The sequence below is a fragment of the Oncorhynchus mykiss genome, chromosome 11 (assembly GCF_057628025.1).
Source record: "Oncorhynchus mykiss isolate SJ-2025 chromosome 11, ASM5762802v1, whole genome shotgun sequence".
In the NCBI taxonomy this organism is placed as follows: Eukaryota; Metazoa; Chordata; class Actinopteri; order Salmoniformes; family Salmonidae; genus Oncorhynchus; species Oncorhynchus mykiss.
In genome coordinates, this window is record NC_143032.1 from 38,899,539 (window position 1) to 38,914,007 (window position 14,469).

Sequence of the window (14,469 nt, forward strand, 5' to 3'; positions counted from 1 at the left end):
TTGAACAGTTATGTTTAAAACATTGTATCCGGAGTGCAACCAAACATGATTTTAGACCTTGTTTATGGAAAAGTGGTTATTTCTATTGCTGCAACTTGCTGAAAATTGTCCATAATGTCCCTAATCATCTAGTTTGAACAGTTATGTTTCAAACATTGTATCCGGAGTGCAACCAAACATGATTTTAGACCTTGTTTATGGAAAAGTGGTTATTTCTGTAGGTCAATTGCTGCAATTTGCTGAAAATTGTCCATAATAATGTCCCTAATCATCTAGTTTGAACAGTTATGTTTAAAACATTGTATCCGGAGTGCAACCAAACATGATTTTAGACCTTGTTTATGGAAAAGTGGTTATTTCTATTGCTGCAACTTGCTGAAAATTGTCCGTAATGTCCCTAATCATCTAGTTTGAACAGTTATGTTTAAAACATTGTATCCGGAGTGCAACCAAACATGATTTAGACCTTGTTTATGGAAAAGTGGTTATTTCTGTAGTTCAATTGCTGCAATTTGCTTGAAAATTGTCCATAATAATGTCCCTAATCATCTAGTTTGAACAGTTATGTTTAAAACATTGTATCCGGAGTGCAACCAAACATGATTTAGACCTTGTTTATGGAAAAGTGGTTATTTCTGTAGGTCAATTGCTGCAATTTGCTGAAAATTGTCCATAATAATGTCCCTAATCATCTAGTTTGAACAGTTATGTTTAAAACATTGTATCCGGAGTGCAACCAAACATGATTTAGACCTTGTTTATGGAAAAGTGGTTATTTCTGTAGTTCAATTGCTGCAATTTGCTGAAAATTGTCCATAATAATGTCCCTAATCATCTAGTTTGAACAGTTATGTTTAAAACATTGTATCCGGAGTGCAACCAAAAAGATTTAGACTTTGTTTATGGAAAAGTGGTTATTTCTGTAGTTCAATTGCTGCAATTTGCTGAAAATTGTCCATAATAATGTCCCTAATCATCTAGTTTGAACAGTTATGTTTAAAACATTGTATCCGGAGTGCAACCAAACATGATTTAGACCTTGTTTATGGAAAAGTGGTTATTTCTGCAGTTCAATTGCTGCAATTTGCTGAAAATTGTCCATAATAATGTCCCTAATCATCTAGTTTGAACAGTTATGTTTAAAACATTGTATCCGGAGTGCAACCAAACATGATTTAGACCTTGTTTATGGAAAAGTGGTTATTTCTGCAGTTCAATTGCTGCAATTTGCTGAAAATTGTCCATAATAATGTCCCTAATCATCTAGTTTCAACAGTTATGTTTAAAACATTGTATCCGGAGTGCAACCAAACATGATTTTAGACCTTGTTTATGGAAAAGTGGTTATTTCTGTAGGTCAATTGCTGCAATTTGCTGAAAATTGTCCATAATAATGTCCCTAATCATCTAGTTTGAACAGTTATGTTTAAAACATTGTATCCGGAGTGCAACCAAACATGATTTAGACCTTGTTTATGGAAAAGTGGTTATTTCAATTGCTGCAATTTGCTGAAAATTGTCCATAATAATGTCCCTAATCATCTAGTTTGAACAGTTATGTTTAAAACATTGTATCCGGAGTGCAACCAAACATGATTTTAGACCTTGTTTATGGAAAAGTGGTTATTTCTGTAGGTCAATTGCTGCAATTTGATGAAAATTGTCCATAATAATGTCCCTAATCATCTAGTTTGAACAGTTATGTTTAAAACATTGTATCCGGAGTGCAACCAAACATGATTTAGACCTTGTTTATGGAAAAGTGGTTATTTCAATTGCTGCAATTTGCTGAAAATTGTCCATAATAATGTCCCTAATCATCTAGTTTGAACAGTTATGTTTAAAACATTGTATCCGGAGTGCAACCAAACATGATTTAGACCTTGTTTATGGAAAAATGGTTATTTCTGTAGTTCAATTGCTGCAATTTGCTGAAAATTGTCCATAATAATGTCCCTAATCATCTAGTTTGAACAGTTATGTTTAAAACATTGTATCCGGAGTGCAACCAAACATGATTTTAGACCTTGTTTATGGAAAAGTGGTTATTTCTGTAGTTCAATTGTTGCAATTTGCTGAAAATTGTCCATAATAATGTCCCTAATCATCTAGTTTGAACAGTTATGTTTAAAACATTGTATCCGGAGTGCAACCAAACATGATTTTAGACCTTGTTTATGGAAAAGTGGTTATTTCTGTAGGTCAATTGCTGCAATTTGCTGAAAATTGTCCATAATAATGTCCCTAATCATCTAGTTTGAACAGTTATGTTTAAAACATTGTATCCGGAGTTCAACCAAACATGATTTTAGACCTTGTTTATGGAAAAGTGGTTATTTCTGTAGGTCAATTGCTGCAATTTGCTGAAAATTGTCCATAATAATGTCCCTAATCATCTAGTTTGAACAGTTATGTTTAAAACATTGTATCCGGAGTGCAACCAAACATGATTTTAGACCTTGTTTATGGAAAAGTGGTTATTTCTGTAGTTCAATTGCTGAAATTTGCTGAAAATTGTCTATAATAATGTCCCTAATCATCTAGTTTGAACAGTTATGTTTAAAACATTGTATCCGGAGTGCAACCAAACATGATTTAGACCTTGTTTATGGAAAAGTGGTTATTTCTGCAGTTCAATTGCTGTAATTTGCTGAAAATTGTCCATAATAATGTCCCTAATCATCTAGTTTGAACAGTTATGTTTAAAACATTGTATCCGGAGTGCAACCAAACATGATTTTAGACCTTGTTTATGGAAAAGTGGTTATTTCTGTAGGTCAATTGCTGCAATTTGCTGAAAATTGTCCATAATAATGTCCCTAATCATCTAGTTTGAACAGTTATGTTTAAAACATTGTATCCGGAGTGCAACCAAACATGATTTAGACCTTGTTTATGGAAAAGTGGTTATTTCTGCAGTTCAATTGCTGCAATTTGCTGAAAATTGTCCATAATAATGTCCCTAATCATCTACTTTGAACAGTTATGTTTAAAACATTGTATCCGGAGTGCAACCAAACATGATTTTAGACCTTGTTTATGGAAAAGTGGTTATTTCTGTAGGTCAATTGATGCAATTTGCTGAAAATTGTCCATAATAATGTCCCTAATCATCTAGTTTGAACAGTTATGTTTCAAACATTGTATCCGGAGTGCAACCAAACATGATTTTAGACCTTGTTTATGGAAAAGTGGTTATTTCTGTAGGTCAATTGCTGCAATTTGCTGAAAATTGTCCATAATAATGTCCCTAATCATCTAGTTTGAACAGTTATGTTTAAAACATTGTATCCGGAGTGCAACCAAACATGATTTAGACCTTGTTTATGGAAAAGTGGTTATTTCAATTGCTGCAATTTGCTGAAAATTGTCCATAATAATGTCCCTAATCATCTAGTTTGAACAGTTATGTTTAAAACATTGTATCCGGAGTGCAACCAAACATGATTTTAGACCTTGTTTATGGAAAAGTGGTTATTTCTGTAGGTCAATTGCTGCAATTTGCTGAAAATTGTCCATAATAATGTCCCTAATCATCTAGTTTGAACAGTTATGTTTAAAACATTGTATCCGGAGTGCAACCAAACATGATTTAGACCTTGTTTATGGAAAAGTGGTTATTTCTGCAGTTCAATTGCTGCAATTTGCTGAAAATTGTCCATAATAATGTCCCTAATCATCTAGTTTGAACAGTTATGTTTAAAACATTGTATCCGGAGTGCAACCAAACATGATTTTAGACCTTGTTTATGGAAAAGTGGTTATTTCTGTAGGTCAATTGCTGCAATTTGCTGAAAATTGTCCATAATAATGTCCCTAATCATCTAGTTTGAACAGTTATGTTTAAAACATTGTATCCGGAGTGCAACCAAACATGATTTAGACCTTGTTTATGGAAAAGTGGTTATTTCTGCAGTTCAATTGCTGCAATTTGCTGAAAATTGTCCATAATAATGTCCCTAATCATCTAGTTTGAACAGTTATGTTTAAAACATTGTATCCGGAGTGCAACCAAACATGATTTTAGACCTTGTTTATGGAAAAGTGGTTATTTCTGTAGGTCAATTGATGCAATTTGCTGAAAATTGTCCATAATAATGTCCCTAATCATCTAGTTTGAACAGTTATGTTTCAAACATTGTATCCGGAGTGCAACCAAACATGATTTTAGACCTTGTTTATGGAAAAGTGGTTATTTCTGTAGGTCAATTGCTGCAATTTGCTGAAAATTGTCCATAATAATGTCCCTAATCATCTAGTTTGAACAGTTATGTTTAAAACATTGTATCCGGAGTGCAACCAAACATGATTTAGACCTTGTTTATGGAAAAGTGGTTATTTCTGTAGTTCAATTGCTGCAATTTGCTGAAAATTGTCCATAATAATGTCCCTAATCATCTAGTTTGAACAGTTATGTTTAAAACATTGTATCCGGAGTGCAACCAAAAAGATTTAGACTTTGTTTATGGAAAAGTGGTTATTTCTGTAGTTCAATTGCTGCAATTTGCTGAAAATTGTCCATAATAATGTCCCTAATCATCTAGTTTGAACAGTTATGTTTAAAACATTGTATCCGGAGTGCAACCAAACATGATTTAGACCTTGTTTATGGAAAAGTGGTTATTTCTGCAGTTCAATTGCTGCAATTTGCTGAAAATTGTCCATAATAATGTCCCTAATCATCTAGTTTGAACAGTTATGTTTAAAACATTGTATCCGGAGTGCAACCAAACATGATTTAGACCTTGTTTATGGAAAAGTGGTTATTTCTGCAGTTCAATTGCTGCAATTTGCTGAAAATTGTCCATAATAATGTCCCTAATCATCTAGTTTCAACAGTTATGTTTAAAACATTGTATCCGGAGTGCAACCAAAAATGATTTTAGACCTTGTTTATGGAAAAGTGGTTATTTCTGTAGGTCAATTGCTGCAATTTGCTGAAAATTGTCCATAATAATGTCCCTAATCATCTAGTTTGAACAGTTATGTTTAAAACATTGTATCCGGAGTGCAACCAAACATGATTTAGACCTTGTTTATGGAAAAGTGGTTATTTCAATTGCTGCAATTTGCTGAAAATTGTCCATAATAATGTCCCTAATCATCTAGTTTGAACAGTTATGTTTAAAACATTGTATCCGGAGTGCAACCAAACATGATTTTAGACCTTGTTTATGGAAAAGTGGTTATTTCTGTAGGTCAATTGCTGCAATTTGATGAAAATTGTCCATAATAATGTCCCTAATCATCTAGTTTGAACAGTTATGTTTAAAACATTGTATCCGGAGTGCAACCAAACATGATTTAGACCTTGTTTATGGAAAAGTGGTTATTTCAATTGCTGCAATTTGCTGAAAATTGTCCATAATAATGTCCCTAATCATCTAGTTTGAACAGTTATGTTTAAAACATTGTATCCGGAGTGCAACCAAACATGATTTAGACCTTGTTTATGGAAAAATGGTTATTTCTGTAGTTCAATTGCTGCAATTTGCTGAAAATTGTCCATAATAATGTCCCTAATCATCTAGTTTGAACAGTTATGTTTAAAACATTGTATCCGGAGTGCAACCAAACATGATTTTAGACCTTGTTTATGGAAAAGTGGTTATTTCTGTAGTTCAATTGTTGCAATTTGCTGAAAATTGTCCATAATAATGTCCCTAATCATCTAGTTTGAACAGTTATGTTTAAAACATTGTATCCGGAGTGCAACCAAACATGATTTTAGACCTTGTTTATGGAAAAGTGGTTATTTCTGTAGGTCAATTGCTGCAATTTGCTGAAAATTGTCCATAATAATGTCCCTAATCATCTAGTTTGAACAGTTATGTTTAAAACATTGTATCCGGAGTTCAACCAAACATGATTTTAGACCTTGTTTATGGAAAAGTGGTTATTTCTGTAGGTCAATTGCTGCAATTTGCTGAAAATTGTCCATAATAATGTCCCTAATCATCTAGTTTGAACAGTTATGTTTAAAACATTGTATCCGGAGTGCAACCAAACATGATTTAGACCTTGTTTATGGAAAAGTGGTTATTTCTGCAGTTCAATTGCTGCAATTTGCTGAAAATTGTCCATAATAATGTCCCTAATCATCTAGTTTGAACAGTTATGTTTAAAACATTGTATCCGGAGTGCAACCAAACATGATTTAGACCTTGTTTATGGAAAAGTGGTTATTTCTGCAGTTCAATTGCTGCAATTTGCTGAAAATTGTCCATAATAATGTCCCTAATCATCTAGTTTGAACAGTTATGTTTAAAACATTGTATCCGGAGTGCAACCAAACATGATTTTAGACCTTGTTTATGGAAAAGTGGTTATTTCTGTAGGTCAATTGCTGCAATTTGCTGAAAATTGTCCATAATAATGTCCCTAATCATCTAGTTTGAACAGTTATGTTTAAAACATTGTATCCGGAGTGCAACCAAACATGATTTAGACCTTGTTTATGGAAAAGTGGTTATTTCTGCAGTTCAATTGCTGCAATTTGCTGAAAATTGTCCATAATAATGTCCCTAATCATCTACTTTGAACAGTTATGTTTAAAACATTGTATCCGGAGTGCAACCAAACATGATTTTAGACCTTGTTTATGGAAAAGTGGTTATTTCTGTAGGTCAATTGATGCAATTTGCTGAAAATTGTCCATAATAATGTCCCTAATCATCTAGTTTGAACAGTTATGTTTCAAACATTGTATCCGGAGTGCAACCAAACATGATTTTAGACCTTGTTTATGGAAAAGTGGTTATTTCTGTAGGTCAATTGCTGCAATTTGCTGAAAATTGTCCATAATAATGTCCCTAATCATCTAGTTTGAACAGTTATGTTTAAAACATTGTATCCGGAGTGCAACCAAACATGATTTAGACCTTGTTTATGGAAAAGTGGTTATTTCAATTGCTGCAATTTGCTGAAAATTGTCCATAATAATGTCCCTAATCATCTAGTTTGAACAGTTATGTTTAAAACATTGTATCCGGAGTGCAACCAAACATGATTTTAGACCTTGTTTATGGAAAAGTGGTTATTTCTGTAGGTCAATTGCTGCAATTTGCTGAAAATTGTCCATAATAATGTCCCTAATCATCTAGTTTGAACAGTTATGTTTAAAACATTGTATCCGGAGTGCAACCAAACATGATTTAGACCTTGTTTATGGAAAAGTGGTTATTTCTGCAGTTCAATTGCTGCAATTTGCTGAAAATTGTCCATAATAATGTCCCTAATCATCTAGTTTGAACAGTTATGTTTAAAACATTGTATCCGGAGTGCAACCAAACATGATTTTAGACCTTGTTTATGGAAAAGTGGTTATTTCTGTAGGTCAATTGATGCAATTTGCTGAAAATTGTCAATAATAATGTCCCTAATCATCTAGTTTGAACAGTTATGTTTCAAACATTGTATCCGGAGTGCAACCAAACATGATTTTAGACCTTGTTTATGGAAAAGTGGTTATTTCTGTAGGTCAATTGCTGCAATTTGCTGAAAATTGTCCATAATAATGTCCCTAATCATCTAGTTTGAACAGTTATGTTTAAAACATTGTATCCGGAGTGCAACCAAACATGATTTAGACCTTGTTTATGGAAAAGTGGTTATTTCTGCAGTTCAATTGCTGCAATTTGCTGAAAATTGTCCATAATAATGTCCCTAATCATCTAGTTTGAACAGTTATGTTTAAAACATTGTATCCGGAGTGCAACCAAACATGATTTAGACCTTGTTTATGGAAAAGTGGTTATTTCAATTGCTGCAATTTGCTGAAAATTGTCCATAATAATGTCCCTAATCATCTAGTTTGAACAGTTATGTTTAAAACATTGTATCCGGAGTGCAACCAAACATGATTTTAGACCTTGTTTATGGAAAAGTGGTTATTTCTGTAGGTCAATTGCTGCAATTTGCTGAAAATTGTCCATAATAATGTCCCTAATCATCTAGTTTGAACAGTTATGTTTAAAACATTGTATCCGGAGTGCAACCAAACATGATTTAGACCTTGTTTATGGAAAAGTGGTTATTTCTGCAGTTCAATTGCTGCAATTTGCTGAAAATTGTCCATAATAATGTCCCTAATCATCTAGTTTGAACAGTTATGTTTAAAACATTGTATCCGGAGTGCAACCAAACATGATTTTAGACCTTGTTTATGGAAAAGTGGTTATTTCTGTAGGTCAATTGCTGCAATTTGCTGAAAATTGTCCATAATAATGTCCCTAATCATCTAGTTTGAACAGTTATGTTTAAAACATTGTATCCGGAGTGCAACCAAACATGATTTAGACCTTGTTTATGGAAAAGTGGTTATTTCAATTGCTGCAATTTGCTGAAAATTGTCCATAATAATGTCCCTAATCATCTAGTTTGAACAGTTATGTTTAAAACATTGTATCCGGAGTGCAACCAAACATGATTTTAGACCTTGTTTATGGAAAAGTGGTTATTTCTGTAGGTCAGTTGCTGCAATTTGCTGAAAATTGTCCATAATAATGTCCCTAATCATCTAGTTTGAACAGTTATGTTTAAAACATTGTATCCGGAGTGCAACCAAACATGATTTAGACCTTGTTTATGGAAAAGTGGTTATTTCTGTAGTTCAATTGCTGCAATTTGCTGAAAATTGTCCATAATAATGTCCCTAATCATCTAGTTTCAACAGTTATGTTTAAAACATTGTATCCGGAGTGCAACCAAACATGATTTTAGACCTTGTTTATGGAAAAGTGGTTATTTCTGTAGGTCAATTGCTGCAATTTGATGAAAATTGTCCATAATAATGTCCCTAATCATCTAGTTTGAACAGTTATGTTTAAAACATTGTATCCGGAGTGCAACCAAACATGATTTAGACCTTGTTTATGGAAAAGTGGTTATTTCTGCAGTTCAATTGCTGCAATTTGCTGAAAATTGTCCATAATAATGTCCCTAATCATCTAGTTTGAACAGTTATGTTTAAAACATTGTATCCGGAGTGCAACCAAACATGATTTTAGACCTTGTTTATGGAAAAGTGGTTATTTCTGTAGGTCAATTGCTGCAATTTGCTGAAAATTGTCCATAATAATGTCCCTAATCATCTAGTTTGAACAGTTATGTTTAAAACATTGTATCCGGAGTGCAACCAAACATGATTTAGACCTTGTTTATGGAAAAGTGGTTATTTCTGCAGTTCAATTGCTGCAATTTGCTGAAAATTGTCCATAATAATGTCCCTAATCATCTAGTTTGAACAGTTATGTTTAAAACATTGTATCCGGAGTGCAACCAAACATGATTTTAGACCTTGTTTATGGAAAAGTGGTTATTTCTGTAGGTCAATTGATGCAATTTGCTGAAAATTGTCAATAATAATGTCCCTAATCATCTAGTTTGAACAGTTATGTTTCAAACATTGTATCCGGAGTGCAACCAAACATGATTTTAGACCTTGTTTATGGAAAAGTGGTTATTTCTGTAGGTCAATTGCTGCAATTTGCTGAAAATTGTCCATAATAATGTCCCTAATCATCTAGTTTGAACAGTTATGTTTAAAACATTGTATCCGGAGTGCAACCAAACATGATTTAGACCTTGTTTATGGAAAAGTGGTTATTTCTGTAGGTCAATTGCTGCAATTTGCTGAAAATTGTCCATAATAATGTCCCTAATCATCTAGTTTGAACAGTTATGTTTAAAACATTGTATCCGGAGTGCAACCAAACATGATTTAGACCTTGTTTATGGAAAAGTGGTTATTTCTGCAGTTCAATTGCTGCAATTTGCTGAAAATTGTCCATAATAATGTCCCTAATCATCTAGTTTGAACAGTTATGTTTAAAACATTGTATCCGGAGTGCAACCAAACATGATTTTAGACCTTGTTTATGGAAAAGTGGTTATTTCTGTAGGTCAATTGCTGCAATTTGCTGAAAATTGTCCATAATAATGTCCCTAATCATCTAGTTTGAACAGTTATGTTTAAAACATTGTATCCGGAGTGCAACCAAACATGATTTAGACCTTGTTTCTGGAAAAGTGGTTATTTCAATTGCTGCAATTTGCTGAAAATTGTCCATAATAATGTCCCTAATCATCTAGTTTGAACAGTTATGTTTAAAACATTGTATCCGGAGTGCAACCAAACATGATTTTAGACCTTGTTTATGGAAAAGTGGTTATTTCTGTAGGTCAGTTGCTGCAATTTGCTGAAAATTGTCCATAATAATGTCCCTAATCATCTAGTTTGAACAGTTATGTTTAAAACATTGTATCCGGAGTGCAACCAAACATGATTTAGACCTTGTTTATGGAAAAGTGGTTATTTCTGTAGTTCAATTGCTGCAATTTGCTGAAAATTGTCCATAATAATGTCCCTAATCATCTAGTTTGAACAGTTATGTTTAAAACATTGTATCCGGAGTGCAACCAAAAAGATTTAGACTTTGTTTATGGAAAAGTGGTTATTTCTGTAGTTCAATTGCTGCAATTTGCTGAAAATTGTCCATAATAATGTCCCTAATCATCTAGTTTGAACAGTTATGTTTAAAACATTGTATCCGGAGTGCAACCAAACATGATTTAGACCTTGTTTATGGAAAAGTGGTTATTTCTGCAGTTCAATTGCTGCAATTTGCTGAAAATTGTCCATAATAATGTCCCTAATCATCTAGTTTGAACAGTTATGTTTAAAACATTGTATCCGGAGTGCAACCAAACATGATTTAGACCTTGTTTATGGAAAAGTGGTTATTTCTGCAGTTCAATTGCTGCAATTTGCTGAAAATTGTCCATAATAATGTCCCTAATCATCTAGTTTCAACAGTTATGTTTAAAACATTGTATCCGGAGTGCAACCAAACATGATTTTAGACCTTGTTTATGGAAAAGTGGTTATTTCTGTAGGTCAATTGCTGCAATTTGCTGAAAATTGTCCATAATAATGTCCCTAATCATCTAGTTTGAACAGTTATGTTTAAAACATTGTATCCGGAGTGCAACCAAACATGATTTAGACCTTGTTTATGGAAAAGTGGTTATTTCAATTGCTGCAATTTGCTGAAAATTGTCCATAATAATGTCCCTAATCATCTAGTTTGAACAGTTATGTTTAAAACATTGTATCCGGAGTGCAACCAAACATGATTTTAGACCTTGTTTATGGAAAAGTGGTTATTTCTGTAGGTCAATTGCTGCAATTTGATGAAAATTGTCCATAATAATGTCCCTAATCATCTAGTTTGAACAGTTATGTTTAAAACATTGTATCCGGAGTGCAACCAAACATGATTTAGACCTTGTTTATGGAAAAGTGGTTATTTCAATTGCTGCAATTTGCTGAAAATTGTCCATAATAATGTCCCTAATCATCTAGTTTGAACAGTTATGTTTAAAACATTGTATCCGGAGTGCAACCAAACATGATTTAGACCTTGTTTATGGAAAAATGGTTATTTCTGTAGTTCAATTGCTGCAATTTGCTGAAAATTGTCCATAATAATGTCCCTAATCATCTAGTTTGAACAGTTATGTTTAAAACATTGTATCCGGAGTGCAACCAAACATGATTTTAGACCTTGTTTATGGAAAAGTGGTTATTTCTGTAGTTCAATTGTTGCAATTTGCTGAAAATTGTCCATAATAATGTCCCTAATCATCTAGTTTGAACAGTTATGTTTAAAACATTGTATCCGGAGTGCAACCAAACATGATTTTAGACCTTGTTTATGGAAAAGTGGTTATTTCTGTAGGTCAATTGCTGCAATTTGCTGAAAATTGTCCATAATAATGTCCCTAATCATCTAGTTTGAACAGTTATGTTTAAAACATTGTATCCGGAGTTCAATCAAACATGATTTTAGACCTTGTTTATGGAAAAGTGGTTATTTCTGTAGGTCAATTGCTGCAATTTGCTGAAAATTGTCCATAATAATGTCCCTAATCATCTAGTTTGAACAGTTATGTTTAAAACATTGTATCCGGAGTGCAACCAAACATGATTTTAGACCTTGTTTATGGAAAAGTGGTTATTTCTGTAGTTCAATTGCTGAAATTTGCTGAAAATTGTCTATAATAATGTCCCTAATCATCTAGTTTGAACAGTTATGTTTAAAACATTGTATCCGGAGTGCAACCAAACATGATTTAGACCTTGTTTATGGAAAAGTGGTTATTTCTGCAGTTCAATTGCTGCAATTTGCTGAAAATTGTCCATAATAATGTCCCTAATCATCTAGTTTGAACAGTTATGTTTAAAACATTGTATCCGGAGTGCAACCAAACATGATTTAGACCTTGTTTATGGAAAAGTGGTTATTTCTGCAGTTCAATTGCTGCAATTTGCTGAAAATTGTCCATAATAATGTCCCTAATCATCTAGTTTGAACAGTTATGTTTAAAACATTGTATCCGGAGTGCAACCAAACATGATTTTAGACCTTGTTTATGGAAAAGTGGTTATTTCTGTAGGTCAATTGCTGCAATTTGCTGAAAATTGTCCATAATAATGTCCCTAATCATCTAGTTTGAACAGTTATGTTTAAAACATTGTATCCGGAGTGCAACCAAACATGATTTAGACCTTGTTTATGGAAAAGTGGTTATTTCTGCAGTTCAATTGCTGCAATTTGCTGAAAATTGTCCATAATAATGTCCCTAATCATCTACTTTGAACAGTTATGTTTAAAACATTGTATCCGGAGTGCAACCAAACATGATTTTAGACCTTGTTTATGGAAAAGTGGTTATTTCTGTAGGTCAATTGATGCAATTTGCTGAAAATTGTCCATAATAATGTCCCTAATCATCTAGTTTGAACAGTTATGTTTCAAACATTGTATCCGGAGTGCAACCAAACATGATTTTAGACCTTGTTTATGGAAAAGTGGTTATTTCTGTAGGTCAATTGCTGCAATTTGCTGAAAATTGTCCATAATAATGTCCCTAATCATCTAGTTTGAACAGTTATGTTTAAAACATTGTATCCGGAGTGCAACCAAACATGATTTAGACCTTGTTTATGGAAAAGTGGTTATTTCAATTGCTGCAATTTGCTGAAAATTGTCCACAATAATGTCCCTAATCATCTAGTTTGAACAGTTATGTTTAAAACATTGTATCCGGAGTGCAACCAAACATGATTTTAGACCTTGTTTATGGAAAAGTGGTTATTTCTGTAGGTCAATTGCTGCAATTTGCTGAAAATTGTCCATAATAATGTCCCTAATCATCTAGTTTGAACAGTTATGTTTAAAACATTGTATCCGGAGTGCAACCAAACATGATTTAGACCTTGTTTATGGAAAAGTGGTTATTTCTGCAGTTCAATTGCTGCAATTTGCTGAAAATTGTCCATAATAATGTCCCTAATCATCTAGTTTGAACAGTTATGTTTAAAACATTGTATCCGGAGTGCAACCAAACATGATTTTAGACCTTGTTTATGGAAAAGTGGTTATTTCTGTAGGTCAATTGCTGCAATTTGCTGAAAATTGTCCATAATAATGTCCCTAATCATCTAGTTTGAACAGTTATGTTTAAAACATTGTATCCGGAGTGCAACCAAACATGATTTAGACCTTGTTTATGGAAAAGTGGTTATTTCTGCAGTTCAATTGCTGCAATTTGCTGAAAATTGTCCATAATAATGTCCCTAATCATCTAGTTTGAACAGTTATGTTTAAAACATTGTATCCGGAGTGCAACCAAACATGATTTTAGACCTTGTTTATGGAAAAGTGGTTATTTCTGTAGGTCAATTGATGCAATTTGCTGAAAATTGTCAATAATAATGTCCCTAATCATCTAGTTTGAACACCTATGTTTCAAACATTGTATCCGGAGTGCAACCAAACATGATTTTAGACCTTGTTTATGGAAAAGTGGTTATTTCTGTAGGTCAATTGCTGCAATTTGCTGAAAATTGTCCATAATAATGTCCCTAATCATCTAGTTTGAACAGTTATGTTTAAAACATTGTATCCGGAGTGCAACCAAACATGATTTAGACCTTGTTTATGGAAAAGTGGTTATTTCTGCAGTTCAATTGCTGCAATTTGCTGAAAATTGTCCATAATAATGTCCCTAATCATCTAGTTTGAACAGTTATGTTTAAAACATTGTATCCGGAGTGCAACCAAACATGATTTAGACCTTGTTTATGGAAAAGTGGTTATTTCAATTGCTGCAATTTGCTGAAAATTGTCCATAATAATGTCCCTAATCATCTAGTTTGAACAGTTATGTTTAAAACATTGTATCCGGAGTGCAACCAAACATGATTTTAGACCTTGTTTATGGAAAAGTGGTTATTTCTGTAGGTCAATTGCTGCAATTTGCTGAAAATTGTCCATAATAATGTCCCTAATCATCTAGTTTGAACAGTTATGTTTAAAACATTGTATCCGGAGTGCAACCAAACATGATTTAGACCTTGTTTATGGAAAAGTGGTTATTTCTGCAGTTCAATTGCTGCAATTT